The sequence below is a fragment of the Hyla sarda genome, chromosome 8, assembly GCF_029499605.1.
Source record: "Hyla sarda isolate aHylSar1 chromosome 8, aHylSar1.hap1, whole genome shotgun sequence".
Taxonomy (NCBI): domain Eukaryota; kingdom Metazoa; phylum Chordata; class Amphibia; order Anura; family Hylidae; genus Hyla; species Hyla sarda.
In genome coordinates, this window is record NC_079196.1 from 113,588,422 (window position 1) to 113,608,030 (window position 19,609).

The window sequence follows — 19,609 nt, forward strand, 5'->3', positions numbered from 1 at the left end:
TTAACACTGGAATGGGGTGGTGCACTGTTCACTACCCGAAGATACTGCCACATCGGGTCAATGCATAGGGCGACAGAAGCAAGCTTCCAAATCAGCTCCCTTTCTCAAAAATCCATTTAATTTATGGTCCCCAGATAGGGAACGTATGTATCAGTATGTGCTCACAAGTCACCCAAGTGCAAGTATTCACACAAAAAAAAACGTGCCTCAGGATGCGATCTGTCGCAAGATCCTTTCTTTTTTTACACTTGATCTAAGCCAAAAGGCCTAGAGGGGATAACCGGGAAAGGGGTGGACCCAACCATGTCCCCTTCATGAGCACTCACATTACTCATAGGAATGGAAGGAAGGCTGGCAGCCAACCAGCCTCCCATACACTTTCTGGGTGGGTGGCAGTCAGCCACCCATACATACATACAGCACAGGCTAAACCCACATCATCACTTAAAAAAAGGACAGGCGACCATTGCACTCTGATGGAGCATTTAGCAATGCAATCCATAGCCTGGCTTTTGCCTGAACCCCCATCACTCCTCCTCTTGCATATAAGACAATATTTCAGATCTGCATATGAAAACAACACGCCTACCTTTGTTGCACATAGCTGCCTGCCTGTCTCTAGTTACCCCACTGGCTGTAGCTGCGTCCCTTCCGACATGGAATAACACCAACTGTAACGATAAACTGAAAATTAACAGTATAAACCTGCATCATTTTGGACTCTGGTATTTGCTGAATCCGGGTGACCTGACAATCGATGGTGGTGCCGCTGGTGATTCTGGCCTTCTTGGAATCTGTTGGGCCTATGTGTTAGCTCACACATCACTTGGGTATCCATGGTAACTACCACAACATGGTCATCTGCAGTTTACATCTAGCCCGTGGCATTGAATGGCATTTTAAAAGTGCTAAGGGTCCTGGTGCAATAATCCTCCCATGAGGATCAGCCTCAACGGCTTTGTAGATTGCACTCATGTCAGCAACTCCATATACATTTTTTTTTCTTCATGCTTCTTTCTTCATCCTTTTTTCTTTCTGTCATTCAGATTTTCATTCATTCGATCTCTCTCACTCACTTGCTTTAACTCATTTGTTCTCACTCACTCACTCACTCAATCACTCACTCACTCATTCACTCTCACTCACTCTCACTCTCTCACTCACTCGCTCACTAAGTCAGTCTCTCTCTCTCTCTCTTTTTCTTTTTATATATATTTTTTTCCGTCTTCTTCTTCTTCTTCTTCTTCTTCAGACCCTGTCATAGCACTAATGCCTTTCCAATACCACCAGCAGATGGAGACACTCCATTGCAACATTGGTTGTGAGCAGCAGTTTCTAAAAACAAATGCCTCATGGCGGATTTCCCATCCATCAATGGATGGTAAATTTTGTTTTTATCATTCACTGACCACAGAAACCAATGGATGGTCAAGCAACAGCAATGACACACCCTTGTGTATAGGCATGAGACCCTCATGTCATTTAACAGGATTCAGCACCACCCACAAGACAGCTACCTGTCATGTCATGTCAAACCTGCACAGGTGTGCTAGATTATTATTATTTAGTTTTATTTTATTTTTTTACACCAATCAGTGTGCAAACATGGTCATTAAAACGCTAAATGAATAGACGTTCATAAACCAGTCAGTGCAACTCATCATTTTGGTCTCCAATTCTCAAACTCAAATTCTCACCCACGGAGGATTAAATGAGAATCTTTCTTGTTTAACACTGGAATGGGGTGGTGCACTGTTCACTACCCGAAGATACTGCCACATCGGGTCAATGCATAGGGCGACAGAAGCAAGCTTCCAAATCAGCTCCCTTTCTCAAAAATCCATTTAATTTATGGTCCCCAGATAGGGAACGTATGTATCAGTATGTGCTCACAAGTCACCCAAGTGCAAGTATTCACACAAAAAAAAACGTGCCTCAGGATGCGATCTGTCGCAAGATCCTTTCTTTTTTTACACTTGATTTAAGCCAAAAGGCCTAGAGGGGATAACCGGGAAAGGGGTGGACCCAACCATGTCCCCTTCATGAGCACTCACATTACTCATAGGAATGGAAGGAAGGCTGGCAGCCAACCAGCCTCCCATACACTTTCTGGGTGGGTGGCAGTCAGCCACCCATACATACATACAGCACAGGCTAAACCCACATCATCACTTAAAAAAAGGACAGGCGACCATTGCACTCTGATGGAGCATTTAGCAATGCAATCCATAGCCTGGCTTTTGCCTGAACCCCCATCACTCCTCCTCTTGCATATAAGACAATATTTCAGATCTGCATATGAAAACAACACGCCTACCTTTGTTGCACATAGCTGCCTGCCTGTCTCTAGTTACCCCACTGGCTGTAGCTGCGTCCCTTCCGACATGGAATAACACCAACTGTAACGATAAACTGAAAATTAACAGTATAAACCTGCATCATTTTGGACTCTGGTATTTGCTGAATCCGGGTGACCTGACAATCGATGGTGGTGCCGCTGGTGATTCTGGCCTTCTTGGAATCTGTTGGGCCTATGTGTTAGCTCACACATCACTTGGGTATCCATGGTAACTACCACAACATGGTCATCTGCAGTTTACATCTAGCCCGTGGCATTGAATGGCATTTTAAAAGTGCTAAGGGTCCTGGTGCAATAATCCTCCCATGAGGATCAGCCTCAACGGCTTTGTAGATTGCACTCATGTCAGCAACTCCATATACATTTTTTTTCTTCATGCTTCTTTCTTCATCCTTTTTTCTTTCTGTCATTCAGACTTTCATTCATTCGATCTCTCTCACTCACTTGCTTTAACTCATTTGTTCTCACTCACTCACTCACTCACTCAATCACTCACTCACTCATTCACTCTCACTCACTCTCACTCTCTCACTCACTCGCTCACTAAGTCAGTCTCTCTCTCTCTCTCTCTCTCTCTTTTTCTTTTTATATATATTTTTTTCCGTCTTCTTCTTCTTCTTCTTCTTCTTCAGACCCTGTCATAGCACTAATGCCTTTCCAATACCACCAGCAGATGGAGACACTCCATTGCAACATTGGTTGTGAGCAGCAGTTTCTAAAAACAAATGCCTCATGGCGGATTTCCCATCCATCAATGGATGGTAAATTTTGTTTTTATCATTCACTGACCACAGAAACCAATGCATGGTCAAGCAACAGCAATGACACACCCTTGTGTATAGGCATGAGACCCTCATGTCATTTAACAGGATTCAGCACCACCCACAAGACAGCTACCTGTCATGTCATGTCAAACCTGCACAGGTGTGCTAGATTATTATTATTTAGTTTTATTTTATTTTTTTACACCAATCAGTGTGCAAACATGGTCATTAAAACGCTAAATGAATAGACGTTCATAAACCAGTCAGTGCAACTCATCATTTTGGTCTCCAATTCTCAAACTCAAATTCTCACCCACGGAGGATTAAATGAGAATCTTTCTTGTTTAACACTGGAATGGGGTGGTGCACTGTTCACTACCCGAAGATACTGCCACATCGGGTCAATGCATAGGGCGACAGAAGCAAGCTTCCAAATCAGCTCCCTTTCTCAAAAATCCATTTAATTTATGGTCCCCAGATAGGGAACGTATGTATCAGTATGTGCTCACAAGTCACCCAAGTGCAAGTATTCACACAAAAAAAAACGTGCCTCAGGATGCGATCTGTCGCAAGATCCTTTCTTTTTTTACACTTGATCTAAGCCAAAAGGCCTAGAGGGGATAACCGGGAAAGGGGTGGACCCAACCATGTCCCCTTCATGAGCACTCACATTACTCATAGGAATGGAAGGAAGGCTGGCAGCCAACCAGCCTCCCATACACTTTCTGGGTGGGTGGCAGTCAGCCACCCATACATACATACAGCACAGGCTAAACCCACATCATCACTTAAAAAAAGGACAGGCGACCATTGCACTCTGATGGAGCATTTAGCAATGCAATCCATAGCCTGGCTTTTGCCTGAACCCCCATCACTCCTCCTCTTGCATATAAGACAATATTTCAGATCTGCATATGAAAACAACACGCCTACCTTTGTTGCACATAGCTGCCTGCCTGTCTCTAGTTACCCCACTGGCTGTAGCTGCGTCCCTTCCGACATGGAATAACACCAACTGTAACGATAAACTGAAAATTAACAGTATAAACCTGCATCATTTTGGACTCTGGTATTTGCTGAATCCGGGTGACCTGACAATCGATGGTGGTGCCGCTGGTGATTCTGGCCTTCTTGGAATCTGTTGGGCCTATGTGTTAGCTCACACATCACTTGGGTATCCATGGTAACTACCACAACATGGTCATCTGCAGTTTACATCTAGCCCGTGGCATTGAATGGCATTTTAAAAGTGCTAAGGGTCCTGGTGCAATAATCCTCCCATGAGGATCAGCCTCAACGGCTTTGTAGATTGCACTCATGTCAGCAACTCCATATACATTTTTTTTTCTTCATGCTTCTTTCTTCATCCTTTTTTCTTTCTGTCATTCAGACTTTCATTCATTCGATCTCTCTCACTCACTTGCTTTAACTCATTTGTTCTCACTCACTCACTCACTCACTCAATCACTCACTCACTCATTCACTCTCACTCACTCTCACTCTCTCACTCACTCGCTCACTAAGTCAGTCTCTCTCTCTCTCTCTCTTTTTCTTTTTATATATATTTTTTTCCGTCTTCTTCTTCTTCTTCTTCAGACCCTGTCATAGCACTAATGCCTTTCCAATACCACCAGCAGATGGAGACACTCCATTGCAACATTGGTTGTGAGCAGCAGTTTCTAAAAACAAATGCCTCATGGCGGATTTCCCATCCATCAATGGATGGTAAATTTTGTTTTTATCATTCACTGACCACAGAAACCAATGCATGGTCAAGCAACAGCAATGACACACCCTTGTGTATAGGCATGAGACCCTCATGTCATTTAACAGGATTCAGCACCACCCACAAGACAGCTACCTGTCATGTCATGTCAAACCTGCACAGGTGTGCTAGATTATTATTATTTAGTTTTATTTTATTTTTTTACACCAATCAGTGTGCAAACATGGTCATTAAAACGCTAAATGAATAGACGTTCATAAACCAGTCAGTGCAACTCATCATTTTGGTCTCCAATTCTCAAACTCAAATTCTCACCCACGGAGGATTAAATGAGAATCTTTCTTGTTTAACACTGGAATGGGGTGGTGCACTGTTCACTACCCGAAGATACTGCCACATCGGGTCAATGCATAGGGCGACAGAAGCAAGCTTCCAAATCAGCTCCCTTTCTCAAAAATCCATTTAATTTATGGTCCCCAGATAGGGAACGTATGTATCAGTATGTGCTCACAAGTCACCCAAGTGCAAGTATTCACACAAAAAAAAAACGTGCCTCAGGATGCGATCTGTCGCAAGATCCTTTCTTTTTTTACACTTGATCTAAGCCAAAAGGCCTAGAGGGGATAACCGGGAAAGGGGTGGACCCAACCATGTCCCCTTCATGAGCACTCACATTACTCATAGGAATGGAAGGAAGGCTGGCAGCCAACCAGCCTCCCATACACTTTCTGGGTGGGTGGCAGTCAGCCACCCATACATACATACAGCACAGGCTAAACCCACATCATCACTTAAAAAAAGGACAGGCGACCATTGCACTCTGATGGAGCATTTAGCAATGCAATCCATAGCCTGGCTTTTGCCTGAACCCCCATCACTCCTCCTCTTGCATATAAGACAATATTTCAGATCTGCATATGAAAATAACACGCCTACCTTTGTTGCACATAGCTGCCTGCCTGTCTCTAGTTACCCCACTGGCTGTAGCTGCGTCCCTTCCGACATGGAATAACACCAACTGTAACGATAAACTGAAAATTAACAGTATAAACCTGCATCATTTTGGACTCTGGTATTTGCTGAATCCGGGTGACCTGACAATCGATGGTGGTGCCGCTGGTGATTCTGGCCTTCTTGGAATCTGTTGGGCCTATGTGTTAGCTCACACATCACTTGGGTATCCATGGTAACTACCACAACATGGTCATCTGCAGTTTACATCTAGCCCGTGGCATTGAATGGCATTTTAAAAGTGCTAAGGGTCCTGGTGCAATAATCCTCCCATGAGGATCAGCCTCAACGGCTTTGTAGATTGCACTCATGTCAGCAACTCCATATACATTTTTTTTTCTTCATGCTTCTTTCTTCATCCTTTTTTCTTTCTGTCATTCAGACTTTCATTCATTCGATCTCTCTCACTCACTTGCTTTAACTCATTTGTTCTCACTCACTCACTCACTCACTCAATCACTCACTCACTCATTCACTCTCACTCACTTTCACTCTCTCACTCACTCGCTCACTAAGTCAGTCTCTCTCTCTCTCTCTCTCTCTTTTTCTTTTTATATATATTTTTTTCCGTCTTCTTCTTCTTCTTCTTCTTCTTCTTCTTCAGACCCTGTCATAGCACTAATGCCTTTCCAATACCACCAGCAGATGGAGACACTCCATTGCAACATTGGTTGTGAGCAGCAGTTTCTAAAAACAAATGCCTCATGGCGGATTTCCCATCCATCAATGGATGGTAAATTTTGTTTTTATCATTCACTGACCACAGAAACCAATGCATGGTCAAGCAACAGCAATGACACACCCTTGTGTATAGGCATGAGACCCTCATGTCATTTAACAGGATTCAGCACCACCCACAAGACAGCTACCTGTCATGTCATGTCAAACCTGCACAGGTGTGCTAGATTATTATTATTTAGTTTTATTTTATTTTTTTACACCAATCAGTGTGCAAACATGGTCATTAAAACGCTAAATGAATAGACGTTCATAAACCAGTCAGTGCAACTCATCATTTTGGTCTCCAATTCTCAAACTCAAATTCTCACCCACGGAGGATTAAATGAGAATCTTTCTTGTTTAACACTGGAATGGGGTGGTGCACTGTTCACTACCCGAAGATACTGCCACATCGGGTCAATGCATAGGGCGACAGAAGCAAGCTTCCAAATCAGCTCCCTTTCTCAAAAATCCATTTAATTTATGGTCCCCAGATAGGGAACGTATGTATCAGTATGTGCTCACAAGTCACCCAAGTGCAAGTATTCACACAAAAAAAAAACGTGCCTCAGGATGCGATCTGTCGCAAGATCCTTTCTTTTTTTACACTTGATCTAAGCCAAAAGGCCTAGAGGGGATAACCGGGAAAGGGGTGGACCCAACCATGTCCCCTTCATGAGCACTCACATTACTCATAGGAATGGAAGGAAGGCTGGCAGCCAACCAGCCTCCCATACACTTTCTGGGTGGGTGGCAGTCAGCCACCCATACATACATACAGCACAGGCTAAACCCACATCATCACTTAAAAAAAGGACAGGCGACCATTGCACTCTGATGGAGCATTTAGCAATGCAATCCATAGCCTGGCTTTTGCCTGAACCCCCATCACTCCTCCTCTTGCATATAAGACAATATTTCAGATCTGCATATGAAAACAACACGCCTACCTTTGTTGCACATAGCTGCCTGCCTGTCTCTAGTTACCCCACTGGCTGTAGCTGCGTCCCTTCCGACATGGAATAACACCAACTGTAACGATAAACTGAAAATTAACAGTATAAACCTGCATCATTTTGGACTCTGGTATTTGCTGAATCCGGGTGACCTGACAATCGATGGTGGTGCCGCTGGTGATTCTGGCCTTCTTGGAATCTGTTGGGCCTATGTGTTAGCTCACACATCACTTGGGTATCCATGGTAACTACCACAACATGGTCATCTGCAGTTTACATCTAGCCCGTGGCATTGAATGGCATTTTAAAAGTGCTAAGGGTCCTGGTGCAATAATCCTCCCATGAGGATCAGCCTCAACGGCTTTGTAGATTGCACTCATGTCAGCAACTCCATATACATTTTTTTTTCTTCATGCTTCTTTCTTCATCCTTTTTTCTTTCTGTCATTCAGACTTTCATTCATTCGATCTCTCTCACTCACTTGCTTTAACTCATTTGTTCTCACTCACTCACTCACTCACTCAATCACTCACTCACTCATTCACTCTCACTCACTCTCACTCTCTCACTCACTCGCTCACTAAGTCAGTCTCTCTCTCTCTCTCTCTTTTTCTTTTTATATATATTTTTTTCCGTCTTCTTCTTCTTCTTCTTCAGACCCTGTCATAGCACTAATGCCTTTCCAATACCACCAGCAGATGGAGACACTCCATTGCAACATTGGTTGTGAGCAGCAGTTTCTAAAAACAAATGCCTCATGGCGGATTTCCCATCCATCAATGGATGGTAAATTTTGTTTTTATCATTCACTGACCACAGAAACCAATGCATGGTCAAGCAACAGCAATGACACACCCTTGTGTATAGGCATGAGACCCTCATGTCATTTAACAGGATTCAGCACCACCCACAAGACAGCTACCTGTCATGTCATGTCAAACCTGCACAGGTGTGCTAGATTATTATTATTATTTAGTTTTATTTTATTTTTTTACACCAATCAGTGTGCAAACATGGTCATTAAAACGCTAAATGAATAGACGTTCATAAACCAGTCAGTGCAACTCATCATTTTGGTCTCCAATTCTCAAACTCAAATTCTCACCCACGGAGGATTAAATGAGAATCTTTCTTGTTTAACACTGGAATGGGGTGGTGCACTGTTCACTACCCGAAGATACTGCCACATCGGGTCAATGCATAGGGCGACAGAAGCAAGCTTCCAAATCAGCTCCCTTTCTCAAAAATCCATTTAATTTATGGTCCCCAGATAGGGAACGTATGTATCAGTATGTGCTCACAAGTCACCCAAGTGCAAGTATTCACACAAAAAAAAACGTGCCTCAGGATGCGATCTGTCGCAAGATCCTTTCTTTTTTTACACTTGATCTAAGCCAAAAGGCCTAGAGGGGATAACCGGGAAAGGGGTGGACCCAACCATGTCCCCTTCATGAGCACTCACATTACTCATAGGAATGGAAGGAAGGCTGGCAGCCAACCAGCCTCCCATACACTTTCTGGGTGGGTGGCAGTCAGCCACCCATACATACATACAGCACAGGCTAAACCCACATCATCACTTAAAAAAAGGACAGGCGACCATTGCACTCTGATGGAGCATTTAGCAATGCAATCCATAGCCTGGCTTTTGCCTGAACCCCCATCACTCCTCCTCTTGCATATAAGACAATATTTCAGATCTGCATATGAAAACAACACGCCTACCTTTGTTGCACATAGCTGCCTGCCTGTCTCTAGTTACCCCACTGGCTGTAGCTGCGTCCCTTCCGACATGGAATAACACCAACTGTAACGATAAACTGAAAATTAACAGTATAAACCTGCATCATTTTGGACTCTGGTATTTGCTGAATCCGGGTGACCTGACAATCGATGGTGGTGCCGCTGGTGATTCTGGCCTTCTTGGAATCTGTTGGGCCTATGTGTTAGCTCACACATCACTTGGGTATCCATGGTAACTACCACAACATGGTCATCTGCAGTTTACATCTAGCCCGTGGCATTGAATGGCATTTTAAAAGTGCTAAGGGTCCTGGTGCAATAATCCTCCCATGAGGATCAGCCTCAACGGCTTTGTAGATTGCACTCATGTCAGCAACTCCATATACATTTTTTTTTCTTCATGCTTCTTTCTTCATCCTTTTTTCTTTCTGTCATTCAGACTTTCATTCATTCGATCTCTCTCACTCACTTGCTTTAACTCATTTGTTCTCACTCACTCACTCACTCAATCACTCACTCACTCATTCACTCTCACTCACTCTCACTCTCTCACTCACTCGCTCACTAAGTGAGTCTCTCTCTCTCTCTCTCTCTTTTTCTTTTTATATATATTTTTTTCCGTCTTCTTCTTCTTCTTCTTCAGACCCTGTCATAGCACTAATGCCTTTCCAATACCACCAGCAGATGGAGACACTCCATTGCAACATTGGTTGTGAGCAGCAGTTTCTAAAAACAAATGCCTCATGGCGGATTTCCCATCCATCAATGGATGGTAAATTTTGTTTTTATCATTCACTGACCACAGAAACCAATGCATGGTCAAGCAACAGCAATGACACACCCTTGTGTATAGGCATGAGACCCTCATGTCATTTAACAGGATTCAGCACCACCCACAAGACAGCTACCTGTCATGTCATGTCAAACCTGCACAGGTGTGCTAGATTATTATTATTTAGTTTTATTTTATTTTTTTACACCAATCAGTGTGCAAACATGGTCATTAAAACGCTAAATGAATAGACGTTCATAAACCAGTCAGTGCAACTCATCATTTTGGTCTCCAATTCTCAAACTCAAATTCTCACCCACGGAGGATTAAATGAGAATCTTTCTTGTTTAACACTGGAATGGGGTGGTGCACTGTTCACTACCCGAAGATACTGCCACATCGGGTCAATGCATAGGGCGACAGAAGCAAGCTTCCAAATCAGCTCCCTTTCTCAAAAATCCATTTAATTTATGGTCCCCAGATAGGGAACGTATGTATCAGTATGTGCTCACAAGTCACCCAAGTGCAAGTATTCACACAAAAAAAAACGTGCCTCAGGATGCGATCTGTCGCAAGATCCTTTCTTTTTTTACACTTGATCTAAGCCAAAAGGCCTAGAGGGGATAACCGGGAAAGGGGTGGACCCAACCATGTCCCCTTCATGAGCACTCACATTACTCATAGGAATGGAAGGAAGGCTGGCAGCCAACCAGCCTCCCATACACTTTCTGGGTGGGTGGCAGTCAGCCACCCATACATACATACAGCACAGGCTAAACCCACATCATCACTTAAAAAAAGGACAGGCGACCATTGCACTCTGATGGAGCATTTAGCAATGCAATCCATAGCCTGGCTTTTGCCTGAACCCCCATCACTCCTCCTCTTGCATATAAGACAATATTTCAGATCTGCATATGAAAACAACATGCCTACCTTTGTTGCACATAGCTGCCTGCCTGTCTCTAGTTACCCCACTGGCTGTAGCTGCGTCCCTTCCGACATGGAATAACACCAACTGTAACGATAAACTGAAAATTAACAGTATAAACCTGCATCATTTTGGACTCTGGTATTTGCTGAATCCGGGTGACCTGACAATCGATGGTGGTGCCGCTGGTGATTCTGGCCTTCTTGGAATCTGTTGGGCCTATGTGTTAGCTCACACATCACTTGGGTTTCCATGGTAACTACCACAACATGGTCATCTGCAGTTTACATCTAGCCCGTGGCATTGAATGGCATTTTAAAAGTGCTAAGGGTCCTGGTGCAATAATCCTCCCATGAAGATCAGCCTCAACGGCTTTGTAGATTGCACTCATGTCAGCAACTCCATATACATTTTTTTTTCTTCATGCTTCTTTCTTCATCCTTTGTTCTTTCTGTCATTCAGACTTTCATTCATTCGATCTCTCTCACTCACTTGCTTTAACTCATTTGTTCTCACTCACTCACTCACTCAATCACTCACTCACTCATTCACTCTCACTCACTCTCACTCTCTCACTCACTCGCTCACTAAGTCAGTCTCTCTCTCTCTCTCTCTCTTTTTCTTTTTATATATATTTTTTTCCGTCTTCTTCTTCTTCTTCTTCTTCTTCAGACCCTGTCATAGCACTAATGCCTTTCCAATACCACCAGCAGATGGAGACACTCCATTGCAACATTGGTTGTGAGCAGCAGTTTCTAAAAACAAATGCCTCATGGCGGATTTCCCATCCATCAATGGATGGTAAATTTTGTTTTTATCATTCACTGACCACAGAAACCAATGCATGGTCAAGCAACAGCAATGACACACCCTTGTGTATAGGCATGAGACCCTCATGTCATTTAACAGGATTCAGCACCACCCACAAGACAGCTACCTGTCATGTCATGTCAAACCTGCACAGGTGTGCTAGATTATTATTATTTAGTTTTATTTTATTTTTTTACACCAATCAGTGTGCAAACATGGTCATTAAAACGCTAAATGAATAGACGTTCATAAACCAGTCAGTGCAACTCATCATTTTGGTCTCCAATTCTCAAACTCAAATTCTCACCCACGGAGGATTAAATGAGAATCTTTCTTGTTTAACACTGGAATGGGGTGGTGCACTGTTCACTACCCGAAGATACTGCCACATCGGGTCAATGCATAGGGCGACAGAAGCAAGCTTCCAAATCAGCTCCCTTTCTCAAAAATCCATTTAATTTATGGTCCCCAGATAGGGAACGTATGTATCAGTATGTGCTCACAAGTCACCCAAGTGCAAGTATTCACACAAAAAAAAAAACGTGCCTCAGGATGCGATCTGTCGCAAGATCCTTTCTTTTTTTACACTTGATCTAAGCCAAAAGGCCTAGAGGGGATAACCGGGAAAGGGGTGGACCCAACCATGTCCCCTTCATGAGCACTCACATTACTCATAGGAATGGAAGGAAGGCTGGCAGCCAACCAGCCTCCCATACACTTTCTGGGTGGGTGGCAGTCAGCCACCCATACATACATACAGCACAGGCTAAACCCACATCATCACTTAAAAAAAGGACAGGCGACCATTGCACTCTGATGGAGCATTTAGCAATGCAATCCATAGCCTGGCTTTTGCCTGAACCCCCATCACTCCTCCTCTTGCATATAAGACAATATTTCAGATCTGCATATGAAAACAACACGCCTACCTTTGTTGCACATAGCTGCCTGCCTGTCTCTAGTTACCCCACTGGCTGTAGCTGCGTCCCTTCCGACATGGAATAACACCAACTGTAACGATAAACTGAAAATTAACAGTATAAACCTGCATCATTTTGGACTCTGGTATTTGCTGAATCCGGGTGACCTGACAATCGATGGTGGTGCCGCTGGTGATTCTGGCCTTCTTGGAATCTGTTGGGCCTATGTGTTAGCTCACACATCACTTGGGTATCCATGATAACTACCACAACATGGTCATCTGCAGTTTACATCTAGCCCGTGGCATTGAATGGCATTTTAAAAGTGCTAAGGGTCCTGGTGCAATAATCCTCCCATGAGGATCAGCCTCAACGGCTTTGTAGATTGCACTCATGTCAGCAACTCCATATACATTTTTTTTTCTTCATGCTTCTTTCTTCATCCTTTTTTCTTTCTGTCATTCAGACTTTCATTCATTCGATCTCTCTCACTCACTTGCTTTAACTCATTTGTTCTCACTCACTCACTCACTCACTCAATCACTCACTCACTCATTCACTCTCACTCACTCTCACTCTCTCACTCACTCGCTCACTAAGTCAGTCTCTCTCTCTCTCTCTCTCTTTTTATATATATTTTTTTCCGTCTTCTTCTTCTTCTTCTTCAGACCCTGTCATAGCACTAATGCCTTTCCAATACCACCAGCAGATGGAGACACTCCATTGCAACATTGGTTGTGAGCAGCAGTTTCTAAAAACAAATGCCTCATGGCGGATTTCCCATCCATCAATGGATGGTAAATTTTGTTTTTATCATTCACTGACCACAGAAACCAATGCATGGTCAAGCAACAGCAATGACACACCCTTGTGTATAGGCATGAGACCCTCATGTCATTTAACAGGATTCAGCACCACCCACAAGACAGCTACCTGTCATGTCATGTCAAACCTGCACAGGTGTGCTAGATTATTATTATTTAGTTTTATTTTATTTTTTTACACCAATCAGTGTGCAAACATGGTCATTAAAACGCTAAATGAATAGACGTTCATAAACCAGTCAGTGCAACTCATCATTTTGGTCTCCAATTCTCAAACTCAAATTCTCACCCACGGAGGATTAAATGAGAATCTTTCTTGTTTAACACTGGAATGGGGTGGTGCACTGTTCACTACCCGAAGATACTGCCACATCGGGTCAATGCATAGGGCGACAGAAGCAAGCTTCCAAATCAGCTCCCTTTCTCAAAAATCCATTTAATTTATGGTCCCCAGATAGGGAACGTATGTATCAGTATGTGCTCACAAGTCACCCAAGTGCAAGTATTCACACAAAAAAAAAACGTGCCTCAGGATGCGATCTGTCGCAAGATCCTTTCTTTTTTTTACACTTGATCTAAGCCAAAAGGCCTAGAGGGGATAACCGGGAAAGGGGTGGACCCAACCATGTCCCCTTCATGAGCACTCACATTACTCATAGGAATGGAAGGAAGGCTGGCAGCCAACCAGCCTCCCATACACTTTCTGGGTGGGTGTCAGTCAGCCACCCATACATACATACAGCACAGGCTAAACCCACATCATCACTTAAAAAAAGGACAGGCGACCATTGCACTCTGATGGAGCATTTAGCAATGCAATCCATATCCTGGCTTTTGCCTGAACCCCCATCACTCCTCCTCTTGCATATAAGACAATATTTCAGATCTGCATATGAAAACAACACGCCTACCTTTGTTGCACATAGCTGCCTGCCTGTCTCTAGTTACCCCACTGGCTGTAGCTGCGTCCCTTCCGACATGGAATAACACCAACTGTAACGATAAACTGAAAATTAACAGTATAAACCTGCATCATTTTGGACTCTGGTATTTGCTGAATCCGGGTGACCTGACAATCGATGGTGGTGCCGCTGGTGATTCTGGCCTTCTTGGAATCTGTTGGGCCTATGTGTTAGCTCACACATCACTTGGGTATCCATGGTAACTACCACAACATGGTCATCTGCAGTTTACATCTAGCCCGTGGCATTGAATGGCATTTTAAAAGTGCTAAGGGTCCTGGTGCAATAATCCTCCCATGAGGATCAGCCTCAACGGCTTTGTAGATTGCACTCATGTCAGCAACTCCATATACATTTTTTTTTCTTCATGCTTCTTTCTTCATCCTTTTTTCTTTCTGTCATTCAGACTTTCATTCATTCGATCTCTCTCACTCACTTGCTTTAACTCATTTGTTCTCACTCACTCACTCACTCACTCAATCACTCACTCACTCATTCACTCTCACTCACTCTCACTCTCTCACTCACTCGCTCACTAAGTCAGTCTCTCTCTCTCTCTCTTTTTCTTTTTATATATATTTTTTTCCGTCTTCTTCTTCTTCTTCAGACCCTGTCATAGCACTAATGCCTTTCCAATACCACCAGCAGATGGAGACACTCCATTGCAACATTGGTTGTGAGCAGCAGTTTCTAAAAACAAATGCCTCATGGCGGATTTCCCATCCATCAATGGATGGTAAATTTTGTTTTTATCATTCACTGACCACAGAAACCAATGCATGGTCAAGCAACAGCAATGACACACCCTTGTGTATAGGCATGAGACCCTCATGTCATTTAACAGGATTCAGCACCACCCACAAGACAGCTACCTGTCATGTCATGTCAAACCTGCACAGGTGTGCTAGATTATTATTATTTAGTTTTATTTTATTTTTTTACACCAATCAGTGTGCAAACATGGTCATTAAAACGCTAAATGAATAGACGTTCATAAACCAGTCAGTGCAACTCATCATTTTGGTCTCCAATTCTCAAACTCAAATTCTCACCCACGGAGGACTAAATGAGAATCTTTCTTGTTTAACACTGGAATGGGGTGGTGCACTGTTCACTACCCGAAGATACTGCCACATTGGGTCAATGCATAGGGCGACAGAAGCAAGCTTCCAAATCAGCTCCCTTTCTCAAAAATCCATTTAATTTATGGTCCCCAGATAGGGAACGTATGTATCAGTATGTGCTCACAAGTCACCCAAGTGCAAGTATTCACACAAAAAAAAACGTGCCTCAGGATGCGATCTGTCGCAAGATCCTTTCTTTTTTTACACTTGATCTAAGCCAAAAGGCCTAGAGGGGATAACCGGGAAAGGGGTGGACCCAACCATGTCCCCTTCATGAGCACTCACATTACTCATAGGAATGGAAGGAAGGCTGGCAGCCAACCAGCCTCCCATACACTTTCTGGGTGGGTGGCAGTCAGCCACCCATACATACATACAGCACAGGCTAAACCCACATCATCACTTAAAAAAAGGACAGGCGACCATTGCACTCTGATGGAGCATTTAGCAATGCAATCCATAGCCTGGCTTTTGCCTGAACCCCCATCACTCCTCCTCTTGCATATAAGACAATATTTCAGATCTGCATATGAAAACAACACGCCTACCTTTGTTGCACATAGCTGCCTGCCTGTCTCTAGTTACCCCACTGGCTGTAGCTGCGTCCCTTCCGACATGGAATAACACCAACTGTAACGATAAACTGAAAATTAACAGTATAAACCTGCATCATTTTGGACTCTGGTATTTGCTGAATCCGGGTGACCTGACAATCGATGGTGGTGCCGCTGGTGATTCTGGCCTTCTTGGAATCTGTTGGGCCTATGTGTTAGCTCACACATCACTTGGGTATCCATGGTAACTACCACAACATGGTCATCTGCAGTTTACATCTAGCCCGTGGCATTGAATGGCATTTTAAAAGTGCTAAGGGTCCTGGTGCAATAATCCTCCCATGAGGATCAGCCTCAACGGCTTTGTAGATTGCACTCATGTCAGCAACTCCATATACATTTTTTTTTCTTCATGCTTCTTTCTTCATCCTTTTTTCTTTCTGTCATTCAGACTTTCATTCATTCGATCTCTCTCACTCACTTGCTTTAACTCATTTGTTCTCACTCACTCACTCACTCACTCACTCAATCACTCACTCACTCATTCACTCTCACTCACTCTCACTCTCTCACTCACTCGCTCACTAAGTCAGTCTCTCTCTCTCTCTCTCTTTTTCTTTTTATATATATTTTTTTCCGTCTTCTTCTTCTTCTTCTTCTTCAGACCCTGTCATAGCACTAATGCCTTTCCAATACCACCAGCAGATGGAGACACTCCATTGCAACATTGGTTGTGAGCAGCAGTTTCTAAAAACAAATGCCTCATGGCGGATTTCCCATCCATCAATGGATGGTAAATTTTGTTTTTATCATTCACTGACCACAGAAACCAATGCATGGTCAAGCAACAGCAATGACACACCCTTGTGTATAGGCATGAGACCCTCATGTCATTTAACAGGATTCAGCACCACCCACAAGACAGCTACCTGTCATGTCATGTCAAACCTGCACAGGTGTGCTAGATTATTATTATTTAGTTTTATTTTATTTTTTTACACCAATCAGTGTGCAAACATGGTCATTAAAACGCTAAATGAATAGACGTTCATAAACCAGTCAGTGCAACTCATCATTTTGGTCTCCAATTCTCAAACTCAAATTCTCACCCACGGAGGATTAAATGAGAATCTTTCTTGTTTAACACTGGAATGGGGTGGTGCACTGTTCACTACCCGAAGATACTGCCACATCGGGTCAATGCATAGGGCGACAGAAGCAAGCTTCCAAATCAGCTCCCTTTCTCAAAAATCCATTTAATTTATGGTCCCCAGATAGGGAACGTATGTATCAGTATGTGCTCACAAGTCACCCAAGTGCAAGTATTCACACAAAAAAAAAACGTGCCTCAGGATGCAATCTGTCGCAAGATCCTTTCTTTTTTTACACTTGATCTAAGCCAAAAGGCCTAGAGGGGATAACCGGGAAAGGGGTGGACCCAACCATGTCCCCTTCATGAGCACTCACATTACTCATAGGAATGGAAGGAAGGCTGGCAGCCAACCAGCCTCCCATACACTTTCTGGGTGGGTGGCAGTCAGCCACCCATACATACATACAGCACAGGCTAAACCCACATCATCACTTAAAAAAAGGACAGGCGACCATTGCACTCTGATGGAGCATTTAGCAATGCAATCCATAGCCTGGCTTTTGCCTGAACCCCCATCACTCCTCCTCTTGCATATAAGACAATATTTCAGATCTGCATATGAAAACAACACGCCTACCTTTGTTGCACATAGCTGCCTGCCTGTCTCTAGTTACCCCACTGGCTGTAGCTGCGTCCCTTCCGACATGGAATAACACCAACTGTAACGATAAACTGAAAATTAACAGTATAAACCTGCATCATTTTGGACTCTGGTATTTGCTGAATCCGGGTGACCTGACAATCGATGGTGGTGCCGCTGGTGATTCTGGCCTTCTTGGAATCTGTTGGGCCTATGTGTTAGCTCACACATCACTTGGGTATCCATGGTAACTACCACAACATGGTCATCTGCAGTTTACATCTAGCCCGTGGCATTGAATGGCATTTTAAAAGTGCTAAGGGTCCTGGTGCAATAATCCTCCCATGAGGATCAGCCTCAACGGCTTTGTAGATTGCACTCATGTCAGCAACTCCATATACATTTTTTTTTCTTCATGCTTCTTTCTTCATCCTTTTTTCTTTCTGTCATTCAGACTTTCATTCATTCGATCTCTCTCACTCACTTGCTTTAACTCATTTGTTCTCACTCACTCACTCACTCACTCAATCACTCACTCACTCATTCACTCTCACTCACTCTCACTCTCTCACTCACTCGCTCACTAAGTCAGTCTCTCTCTCTCTCTCTCTTTTTCTTTTTATATATATTTTTTTCCGTCTTCTTCTTCTTCTTCTTCTTCTTCAGACCCTGTCATAGCACTAATGCCTTTCCAATACCACCAGCAGATGGAGACACTCCATTGCAACATCGGTTGTGAGCAGCAGTTTCTAAAAACAAATGCCTCATGGCGGATTTCCCATCCATCAATGGATGGTAAATTTTGTTTTTATCATTCACTGACCACAGAAACCAATGCATGGTCAAGCAACAGCAATGACACACCCTTGTGTATAGGCATGAGACCCTCATGTCATTTAACAGGATTCAGCACCACCCACAAGACAGCTACCTGTCATGTCATGTCAAACCTGCACAGGTGTGCTAGATTATTATTATTTAGTTTTATTTTATTTTTTTACACCAATCAGTGTGCAAACATGGTCATTAAAACGCTAAATGAATAGACGTTCATAAACCAGTCAGTGCAACTCATCATTTTGGTCTCCAATTCTCAAACTCAAATTCTCACCCACGGAGGATTAAATGAGAATCTTTCTTGTTTAACACTGGAATGGGGTGGTGCACTGTTCACTACCCGAAGATACTGCCACATCGGGTCAATGCATAGGGCGACAGAAGCAAGCTTCCAAATCAGCTCCCTTTCTCAAAAATCCATTTAATTTATGGTCCCCAGATAGGGAACGTATGTATCAGTATGTGCTCACAAGTCACCCAAGTGCAAGTATTCACACAAAAAAAAAACGTGCCTCAGGATGCAATCTGTCGCAAGATCCTTTCTTTTTTTACACTTGATCTAAGCCAAAAGGCCTAGAGGGGATAACCGGGAAAGGGGTGGACCCAACCATGTCCCCTTCATGAGCACTCACATTACTCATAGGAATGGAAGGAAGGCTGGCAGCCAACCAGCCTCCCATACACTTTCTGGGTGGGTGGCAGTCAGCCACCCATACATACATACAGCACAGGCTAAACCCACATCATCACTTAAAAAAAGGACAGGCGACCATTGCACTCTGATGGAGCATTTAGCAATGCAATCCATAGCCTGGCTTTTGCCTGAACCCCCATCACTCCTCCTCTTGCATATAAGACAATAT

General features: G+C 43.5%; 12 pseudogenes; all 12 read right to left on the reverse strand.

The window, feature by feature from the left end:
- Positions 1-14: 14 nt before the first annotated feature.
- LOC130286241 (U2 spliceosomal RNA) lies at positions 15-278 on the reverse strand (annotated as a pseudogene).
- A 1,464-nt stretch (positions 279-1,742) lies between these two features.
- On the reverse strand, positions 1,743-2,006 carry LOC130289891 (U2 spliceosomal RNA; annotated as a pseudogene).
- A 1,475-nt stretch (positions 2,007-3,481) lies between these two features.
- On the reverse strand, positions 3,482-3,745 carry LOC130286242 (U2 spliceosomal RNA; annotated as a pseudogene).
- Positions 3,746-5,209: 1,464 nt separating this feature from the next.
- Positions 5,210-5,474, reverse strand: LOC130287933 (U2 spliceosomal RNA; annotated as a pseudogene).
- Positions 5,475-6,954: 1,480 nt separating this feature from the next.
- Positions 6,955-7,219, reverse strand: LOC130287934 (U2 spliceosomal RNA; annotated as a pseudogene).
- Positions 7,220-8,686: 1,467 nt separating this feature from the next.
- Positions 8,687-8,950, reverse strand: LOC130286244 (U2 spliceosomal RNA; annotated as a pseudogene).
- Positions 8,951-10,412: 1,462 nt separating this feature from the next.
- Positions 10,413-10,676, reverse strand: LOC130286245 (U2 spliceosomal RNA; annotated as a pseudogene).
- A 1,468-nt stretch (positions 10,677-12,144) lies between these two features.
- On the reverse strand, positions 12,145-12,410 carry LOC130288285 (U2 spliceosomal RNA; annotated as a pseudogene).
- Positions 12,411-13,870: 1,460 nt separating this feature from the next.
- LOC130288645 (U2 spliceosomal RNA) lies at positions 13,871-14,136 on the reverse strand (annotated as a pseudogene).
- Positions 14,137-15,595: 1,459 nt separating this feature from the next.
- LOC130289750 (U2 spliceosomal RNA) lies at positions 15,596-15,859 on the reverse strand (annotated as a pseudogene).
- A 1,471-nt stretch (positions 15,860-17,330) lies between these two features.
- On the reverse strand, positions 17,331-17,595 carry LOC130287808 (U2 spliceosomal RNA; annotated as a pseudogene).
- A 1,470-nt stretch (positions 17,596-19,065) lies between these two features.
- LOC130287809 (U2 spliceosomal RNA) lies at positions 19,066-19,330 on the reverse strand (annotated as a pseudogene).
- Positions 19,331-19,609: the final 279 nt, after the last annotated feature.